The sequence below is a fragment of the Centroberyx affinis genome, unplaced genomic scaffold, assembly GCF_046629955.1.
Source record: "Centroberyx affinis isolate AG114_WGS23_722 - 3 ecotype Tasmania unplaced genomic scaffold, CSIRO-AGI_Caff_v1 ptg000748l_1, whole genome shotgun sequence".
Taxonomy (NCBI): domain Eukaryota; kingdom Metazoa; phylum Chordata; class Actinopteri; order Beryciformes; family Berycidae; genus Centroberyx; species Centroberyx affinis.
Genome location: NW_027279361.1, coordinates 70,927 through 81,541, shown reverse-complemented (window position 1 = coordinate 81,541; position 10,615 = coordinate 70,927).

Here is a 10,615-nt window from a genome sequence, read left to right as displayed (position 1 = left end):
AAAATCCCCAAATAATTCTCTGTTATCTGTTGCCCCAGTACTCCGGTAGAGGCAATAGGAGAATTGAGGTTTTTTCTTTCTCCATTCACTGCCATTGTATGGCGAAACAACTCAAAATCACACTTCTAGCACATTTATGAATGTGAATTAAGCAGATTCTGACAATGTTTATGGTTTATGTTTAAGTGTAACACCGAAATCCGGTTGGAAGAAACGTATGCAGATGGAACAAAGAAAATTGTATGTTTACCAATAATTGTAAATAGGTGAAAAAAGGTGGGAGACAGACAATATATAAAAAACGAGTCTGTCTTTTGTTTTATTTTTTCAAGGTACTACCAAAGTTCAACGTCAGTATGCCATCTAAGATAATGAGGGTGCAATCTTAAATTGTAAATATAAAGCTATGACAGCTGGAAAGGAAGTCTAAGGAGTTTACAAAGAAGGCAATGATTTACAAATATTTAATTTTTCCATAATTGTTTATGGGTTAGTCCTTTCCTTTGCGCTGTACCGTAATCTCTGCTGGCAGCTACGAAAGGTGTGTGTCTGTACCGAAAGTGACCACACAGCAAAAGGGAACAGGCAGGTTTCTTATTTTGTTAGTTCACTGGTAACATAAGTATACAGTTTGTTAAAGTTATGGGCATATTGGATCTTCTTCTCCAGTCCTCCAGTTCAGTCTCCCTGTTGGGGGCTGCTGTGTTCCTGCTGGTCCTCTACCTCTTCTCCTCCAGCTTCAGCTCCCAGGAAAAGGGGAAGGAGACTCCAGGACCCAAACCTCTTCCCCTGCTTGGTAACCTGTTGCAGCTGGATCTCAAGAGACTCCACCTCACACTCTGCAAGGTACATAAAGGTTGTACAGGGATTTTAATGTAATTATTCTATAGCATACATTATATGTGATTAAATACATAATCTTTTGTATTAGAAAAATATTCCATAGTCAAGTGATGTAGCCTAATCCTAGTTTCCCGTCACATTTAATGTGAATTAGGGCATTAGGGATGTACTGTAAAAGAGATGTTTAAAAGACATTGTGCATCACAGTATTTATTTGAAGCAGTAATGAGTGCTGAGGAGAGTAACTCTGGTAACACTTTGTTAGCCATCCTTAATAAGTGTTGAATTTATCCAGGCCCAGTTCTAGACTGCTCCGATTGCGGGGGCAATCAGAGCTCAGTTGTTTTTGCTACGAGCTAATTTCTGGCTGTGACAACTGCACTGTTGAAGAGACAACAGACTAGAGTTGTCTCTGATTTTTATTCTGTCCAACCAACCAATCATAAATCTGGACAATTTGAAATTGCTGATGCCCCTACAGCACAAGCAAAACACTACAGGGCTATTATGTAAACTAACTAAACATGATTGGTTTCAAAACACAGAACACAACCAACCACTGAGTGGGCAGAGCTAAAATTTGGGTGGGCGATGCCCACTTCTGCCCACTTCTAGACCTGGCCTCAAATTAATCATTTAACATTAGTTCATATTATTTAATTGTTCACTAGTAAAAAAAAAAGGTCTTTTAACAGTTTACTAAGGATATAAATTTACATTTATGAATAAACTTAAAGTCAAAGATTAACTTGCAACACTGCACTACCGATATCAAGCAGGGAGATGGGCTGGTGATTTGGCATTGTCGTTGTGTGCAGACAGGTTTTTTTCTTGCCTGCGCCTGTTTGTCATTTTGGTGACTCACCGTGCATTTTACCAATTCCTAAGTGAGAGAAGAGGCACAGTAGGGACTGTGTCAATAACGATTAAGCTCAGTACAATTTTGGTGTCAAAGATATCAGAGTTGTGTTTGCACCAGCTGCTCAGACCAGGGGGGTATTCCATCAACGCAGCTAATGAAAGCCGCACTTACTTGAAAAAGCCCGGCTTGAATTAACGTTGACTCTCACTTAAGGCTCAAGCCGTTCCACTAACACAATCCCGCCGTGTCTAGTCAACGTTAACTCTAACCAGGCTTGAATAATCTTGCATTGTGTGCGCGCACGGAGTACATAAGCAGCCCAGAGTCGATTGTCGAAAAGACGATACTATGTCGCAAAAAGAAGAGAAAACGAGAGCTTCTTCTTCTCAGCGGCTGGAATCATGCGAGTTATATAGAATTATACGAGGAATATAAAGGGGTAATCACCAAAAAGGGCAATACTGCCGCAATCAACAAAGCGAGGGAGCTGGCTAAATGCGTAAGTATGTTTAAAATAACGGTGTAGGCTTACTTAGGAGAACCGACATAACTACAATGCATTTACTGTTAATTAGCCTAATTCGGTGAGGTGTGTGAAGCCCCTCTGACCTAGTAACCCTTGGCCTATATTCATTCTTCACTGTTACATCTCAACAGGAGCCATCTCAATAGCCAGAAACGAACGTGGCAACAAGTGAAAAGTAGTAAGGCAAGTAGGCAAGTAGCCTATAATGAAATGTGAAATGTATTTGTTGAAATAGTTGTTGAGCTGCAAATATGTACCATTGTAGCCACCAAAAAAAAAAAAAAGATGCCACTGCCCAGTGGCATCCATTGCTGACTACTACTACTAGCCAATCAGAGGCAGAGTAGGGCGGGTCTTCGTGGAATGCAGGTGGGAAATGAAATAAGGTGTCTTTTTTATCTAACCTCATGTTCTTTTTAACTCTTTTTATGTTCAGCACTTAGAGTTGCATTTGATGTATGACTTGTGCTATATAAATAAAGGTACATGTACATGGTACATGTGGACATGATTTTCATGACTTATTTTTATTAATACGGTCTTTGGAACTAAAGTAAACACGTACATTCATGCTTGGTCACATTGTGAGAAAAAGGTCTGAACTTGTGTTTCCGAACACGGACATGACATAAGTGATGCCAGCGCGAAAATACACCCAACGGAACTGTCTTTTGGGAGTCTGTTTCTGCCCGTCTGTCATTCTTTGACACACAGCTAAATTGAGCTTGACAGTTAGCCTGCTACGGAGCAGGCTAGTTCTGCAGTATAAGTTACCTTGGTTACTGAGCAGGGAATCATATAAGCCACGGTAATAGAACAGAACTCTCACTTAAATTAGCGAGACTTATCAAAATAAGCCAGGCTTTTCCTTTATCCGCCTTGATGGAATACCCCCCAGGTCAAAAGTCATGGCGCAGTTGTGTTCTGTGGCTTTACCAAGCGATGCGCGCATGAACAGATCCTATTCAAATCTCACTCACCCTTTTTGTGGATGATATGTTGGCCAATTTGACTTTGATATAAGAAAAAAAAAAAAAGATACAATTTCTATTCATACACATGTGGCAGTGGTTGAATGATTGTCATCCAACATATAGCATCCATCATATCAGCTATCATCTCTATAGATGTCAGGGACTGGCTGGTGGATGGTCCTCCTCCCATAGCCAAACTGTCCCTGCGGATCGCTGTCAACTTCTGTTTGGCTCTTTTCTAATGTGACCAGCACAAGCAGGGTGCCCTTTTTACAAGAGGTGCGGACAACGCCACCTATGGAGTTTCGCCCAATGAAATAGTTTCTCACTCAGCTCAGATACGAATGACACATGTTCTTTGATTGTAAAGAGGAACAGACATGATTCACAAGTGCAAAATGAATGTTAATTTTGTTTTGTTAAAAGTGGATTGGCCAGAAAAACAGGCTAAAAGAGTAAGAAAAATCAGTTAAGACTTTATTACAAAATTGCTGGTCTAAAAACAGTGATTAAGAATTTAAAACAAAACTATTAATTTACAAAAAGGAAGGGTACTACCCGGAACACTAGGAGGCGCTGGAGTCAGGAGGGGGGAGCTAGTTGACCACAGAGGGAAAATAGGGGTACCTGGGTCTGGAACACCACATGTGCTCAGAGAAAACACATGCACAGACACTGCAAAATACAAAGTGAAGGCGTTTAGTGCAAGAAAAACATGCAGTGAAGAGGAGAGGAGGACCACCACTAAAACCCCCACAGACACAACTGCCATCCCCTCCAAACCAGGCCGGTCCTAGGAACACAAAACAATGTAGCAGACAAAGAAAAGGAAAACAGTTGGTTTGTTACCAAAGGAAATTTCATACTTTCCAAACAACTTCCAAATAAAATAAATAAGGCAACCAAATGGTATAAGGGAAATTAGGGTCTCCACTTAAACCAAAGGAAAAAATAACTAAAGAAATCTAAAGAAGATGACCTAACTTAAGCAACACATCAGATATACATTAAAATAGGCAAAACAGCAGTGACCGTTAGGAGCCTAGAAAACAAATTAATACAGGTTACCACCACCTCTTAGCAAGTACATACAAATTTCAGGATTGATAAAATTAATTTACCAATGACTGGTTACCTCAATCACACACTAAAGCCATAATGGGACCAGGTTGCAATGGGTGGCTTCTCTGCTTCTCACCAGGTACACCACAGGCCTGTACTACGAAGCAGGATTTGGGGTTAGCGAGGTAACTTCAGATTTAATCCATGGTTTTCGGTGTCACAAAGGTGGTTTACTTTTTACCGTAGTATGCCGCCATAGCAGCTTATGCTACTGTAATAAATGTGGGTTTTGTCCTTATTTAGCAGAATACTGCTATTAATGCCAGAGCCCTTGAATAACCACAGATGCAAGTATATACAGTACAAACAGAGCACAAACAACTAGGGGCAACCAGCCACACCAGGACAGTCAAGGTTTCCACTAAGTTGAAAAACCACTACACACAGGGCTAGACTCTAGCTTAAGGCACACCACTCGAACACGGCACGCTGACACCCTCTCAACAGGAGGCACTGCAAGTTATCAACCAAAGCAACACAGCACAGGCACTGCAATACACCACTACCACCGGCTTAAAGTGAAACCATCTGAATGTCCCGCCTATGGACTTGCCCCTCCCTCATCTGTTCCCCCTTCCCACGCTATTAAAACCACAAATAGGCCGACCTACACACACACATACAAATATACATACACAATATTTTAACAACTTAACTCGCCACTCGGCGAGACCCTCCCCTGGGGTCTAAGCTTGAGACGCCGTCCAACTCCCCGGGGAAACGGCTTCGCTGGACGGCGTGGACAGGATTCGGTCGGGCCCCAGTGTCACACCAGACGGCAGGAAATAAGGCAGGGAGCGGTGACGGCTACTGCACTCTTCTACAGTCCCGGCCCTGACTTTCTACAGGAGGCAGCAGACCTCCCCTCCTAATACAGGAACAACTAACCCCCTACTCTGCCTGTCTTCGTCGCCGGCAGTCCTAAACAACTGCGAACGACACCCTCCCTCCCAAAAGAGTGCCGAACCGCAGCAGCAAGATGCTTCCCCTGAATGCGACCTCTGCTCAGCCTTTTGCCTGCTTAAGAGTCTCTCCCCCCGCTCGCAATCAGTCCCACCTGTATTCAATCAATCAGTGAGTCCATGCTTATTACGTCACTGAACAGAGTCCCACGACTCATTCACATCACACTACGGCTAACCTGCTCCGGAGCAGGTTATGTTCAGGATACCGGATCGAAACGAATAAAAAGCCCGCCTTCTCACCAATCAGCTTGGCGTCATCGTTTTAAACAATCTTTAACAAGATTAACAAAAGCAGATATGAATAAAATCATTGCATTCAAATGAAAAAATAACTGTACAAAGGGATTCTATTGAAGTAAGTAAGAAGGTAAGAAGGACTCTTCGGAGGGCAATGGTGTTTAGAGACTGGCAGAACACCTTCGCTTTCCATAAGGATTTATTATATTAGAGATATAATAATTCCAGGACATTTGGCCAATCTGGCTATAAAAGAGGGTTTCTATCAAATAGCGGGTAGCTTACAATAGTTGGCTATAGTTATCAATAGTGAATTAAATTTACTATTGCATGTGACAGGCAGTGATAAGTCTATTTACCTACACATTTACACTGCATTACACAATCTGCATTTTTCCTCCAGCCATCCGCCTTAGCAACAGCAACTGTGTTGCTTTTCGCTGTTGTATTTTTGTATTGCTCATATTTATTCATCATAATAGTATGTTCTTATTGAGAGAAAAAAATATGTTAGTAGCCTAATCCATTTCTTTCACATACTTCCCACTTCTACAGTCAACTTAATGTGTTGAAATTGTCGGCAGCATTGTATTTATGTAACTCCACAATTGTTCAGTGTAGTTTATTGCTTTTATTGTTTTATTTTATTTTTGATACTATTTTTATTTCTTATTTTTAGATTCTACATGTGTGCTTGTACTCTTAATACTGATTAATGATTACTGATTAATTAATCTTAATACTGTTTTGCCTTCAGCTACTGATCCAGTTCACTCAACATTGAATTAATACTGTTTTGTCTTCAGCTATTGATCTGGTTCATTCAGGATTGAATTAATACTATCTGTCTTCAGCTTTTCATCAACTAATGACCCAGTTTATTCAGCACTAATGCCGTTGCATCACCAGCCTTTCATCACCTAAAGACCCAGTTCATCTGGCATTGAATTAATACTGTTATGTCATCTTGAGATTCTGATTTAACTAAGTTAGTCCTATATCAATACTGTTATTTGCCCCACATCAGTATTTTCTCAGTAAGTCTTTGTGTAATGCTGTTTAGTCAGTAGCCCAACATCAGCTAATATCTCAGTTGTTATTGCTTTTGGTGTCCCTCTCTATTTTCAAACTTTTATTCTTCTTTGGGGGGGTTGTCTAATCCCTTAATTTATAAGGCGGCATTCCATTTTATATTTTCTATGACTGTATCCTAATATCAGTACATATTCCATGTTTACTGGCCTTCATCTACCGGTGTATATCTTGTGTTGTACTGTCCTACATCTATCAGTATTTCCATCCAAGGGGTTTTCCACTTCCGTTCAACGGGGGCAGTGGTCTTCTACTGCTTATTCTTCATCCGTTTTGCTTGATCATTCTGCAATGTTGTCTGTCCAAAATCTCTCCAGCCATAATTGATTGGTAAGTGAGTCGTGCATATCATTGGTGGTGGTTTTAAAAAATGCTCTCCATGCTTCCTTCTTTGCTTACGCTCTTACGCCGCCTCTTGGAGTAGTTTCGAATCTAAGCAGGCTTCCATTTATCTGCACTCTAAACTGGCCTTCATCTACCAGCACCCTGTATTTCTAAGCTGGCCTTCAACTACCAGCATCCTGTATCTCTAAACTGGCCTCTATACCAGGACCCTGTCTTTCTAAGCTGGCCTTCATCTACCAGCATCCTGTATTTCTAAGATGGCCTTCATCTACCAGCACCCTGTCTTTCTAAGCTGGCCTACATCTACCTGCACCCTGTATCTCTAAACTGGCCTCCATACCAGCACCCTGTATTTTTAAAATGGCCGCCATACCAGCACCCTGTATTTCTCCGCTGTCCTTCTACCAGCGCCCTGTATTTCTAAACTGGCCTTCATGTACCAGCTCCCTGTATTTCTACAGTGACCTTCATCTACCAGCACCCAGTATTACTAAGCTGGTCTCATTTACCAGCAGTACTTATTTTGTAAGTCACCTTTCCTCTTACAGCACTAGCCTACTGGTCGTAGCCGATCTACCGGCATAAGGTTTATTTGGCGAGCTCCAATTCACCTCCCCTTAATCATCAATCATCATTTTTAGGTGGCCTTAAATCCAACATTCTCTCATTGTCCGTCCTTTACGTCTTTAGCAGGCTCTACTATTCTAACTCTAGAATATATTTTTGGGGGACATCCTAATTCCTACATCTATCCCGGATGTATTCCTAACTTCACGAATGGGAGGAGTTCCTCCATGGAGCTTACGCCAAAGTTTACATCTTGTTTTATGTCATAAATAAAGTTTTTCATTCGAGCATTCATCCTAGTCTCTCCTGACTGAAGTGACGTATTACGCAATTTCAGTCAGGTAGACTACTTATCATTCATTCATGCTTTCACTTTACCCAATCAGAATTGGTGAACACTTTCCCTCTTTTTCCAGAGAACCAATCAGTTAGCCGTCACTTCCCTCTCTTTTTCAAAGAGCCAATCGTCTAAATGACGGGAGTATATACACGTCACCTTCTATGCTATTACCCTTCTCTTAGATCTATGCCGTATGCTGCTGTTATTCCAGTCTCTGTGCTTACCTTCGTCCCTCCACCACCCCATCACCACCAATGTCCAGGCTCCAGAGGAACTCCCCAGGGGGACATCGTGATTCCTACGTTTATCGCGGATGTACTCCTAACTTCACGAATGGGAGGAGTTCCTCCATGGAGCTTATGCCAAAGTTTACATCTTGTTTCATGTCATGAATAAAGTTTTTCATTGGAGCATTCATCCTAGTCTCTCCTGATTTAATTATTATATAATATATATTTTATCTATATTTTATTATATACTATTTATAATGTTTTTATAGGTTTTCCACTCATGAAAATTGCAAAGTTCATTGTTTTGCCAAATTTGTATTTACAAAACAATGTTCCCTTTGACACGGGCCAGCAGCTCTGCTACCCGTCCCAAGCCCGACGGAACCCGAGACTGTACAGTATGTTGGGTATTGGTCGGGTAGGGCTTATCGACAGTGGATTAGTAAAATGGTCTTTGAACATATTTTCTATCAGAAATAGAGTTTAGGCTACAATTATTGGCTGGACCACAACAGCGGGGCCAGCCCTACAAACGCAAATGTCTGTCACTCACTGACTGACTGACTGACTGAGTGATCAAGTTACACCATTGGTCGGCCATGGCACGTGGCACATCATAGGATCACAGAGCCAGAAATTTAAGTTTAGTTTTCTCCGCCATCATGTGTCTTCTACAGTCAACTTAATGTGTTGAAATTGTCGGCAGCATTGTATTTATGTAACCCCACAATTGTTCAGGGCAGATTCTGTGCTATGCATAGCTCTAAAACCAGATTGGAAAATGTTAAGGATGTTATTATGGTTCAAATGGGAGAGCAGCTGAGAGAGAACAACTTTTTCAAGGACTTTGGATATAAATGGGAGTTTAGAAATAGGTTGAAAATTGTTTGGAACTGTGGGGTCAAGGTTGGGTTTTTTAAGGAGAGGATTAACTACTGCATGTTTGAGACAGGATAGAACAGTGCGTGAGGACAGAGAGTTGTTAATAATAAGGAGAATACAGGGACCTACAGAGTCCAAAACTTGTTTCATGAGCTGAGAGAGCATTTGAACAGTGAATGAAATGGGGCTTTTAATTAAAAAGATGTTGTTGGAAGAAAACTCAGGACGAGAGAGTGGCAGTTTTATAGTGTTGAATATTCATGATTATGTTAATACAGATTTAGTATTCCTGAGTTTCAGGCACTTCAGGTGTAAATATGGGTCCAAGATTACAAATGTGAACATATAGGAATGTTGCTTAGTAGGTACTTTTACATTTCTTCCTCAACAATGCCTTCATTTGAAGCACTGTACAACACCATGACCTACGTTGGAATCAAACCCCTACACCTGGCAGAGTTACTGTCATGATCTGTGTAACCATTGAGCTACATGGGACCACAAATCTCTGAACCTGCTGAATGGAGGCTTTCCAGAAAATCCATTCAGATCCTTCCTGGAGCTATACATTTGCCATGTAACTTTCCATGTCAGCCATTTTGATTTTCTGCCATTTTGTATTTTATGAAAAACAGTTGGTTTTTTTTACAATAGGTTCTTTCAATTTTTGTCCTATTTGTGCAGACTGCTTCAGGGGACTGGGATACACAAACCTACGATAAACTAGCCTAATGGCATAAACATTTGGCTGCTATTGACAAATTAAATTTTAAAAAAATCTTAAGCTTAAAAGTCTTAAGCTGCATTCCATTGCACTCAGAACTCAGAGAAAAACGACTTCCAACATGGAAAAGTGCAAAGGAACGGTCGTTCAAGACAGAGTTCCCAGACGGAAAGTCAGACAAAATTATTTCCGCCTGAGTTGTCCGACAAAAACACAGCTGATGTCACAGCATCAACTTGTACTTAATAAAGCTTGATATGTAGTTTTTGTGTTATGAAAACCTGTTGTAACTATGTTGTACTTTCCATTTGTAACATAATTCAGTTGTCTTGTGCTTCGTTAGTAGAAGGAAGTCTTTGCTGTATGAACTTGCCTGCTATCGTAACTAGAGCTGTCAGATAGCTACCATTAACGTTAATGGGCAAAGGCTGTTGCGTCCATGTTTTCCCAAGAAGATGCACTGGAACGCATTTAGATCGGAGGTCGGCAGTTCCAACTCGGAACTCCCGACCTCCGACTTCCAATGGAATGCACCATAACTACGTAATTGGCCAGAACGCAGTTTGGTCAATCATTGTGAAACTTGTTAGATATGTTAATCTAAGTGGCTTAACCCATATATGAAGTTTCATCAAAAACAGTCAAAAGTATCAACAAAAGAAACCGGTTCCTGCATAGTGCTGTTGCATAACACAATGCAGTTCAGGAAACTTTAACTGGCCAGCAAGCGGCATTCTTTTTTTTATTATTCTCTTCCCACATTTTTACAATTTCCATTGAGATGGTAAATGATGGACATATGCCATTTCACAGAATTACTTTTTGTGCTAAATCAGATCAGTCCAAAAAAATTTGCAAAACAAACGCATCTCAAAATTCTCAGGATTTATCAACAACTAGTGCAGT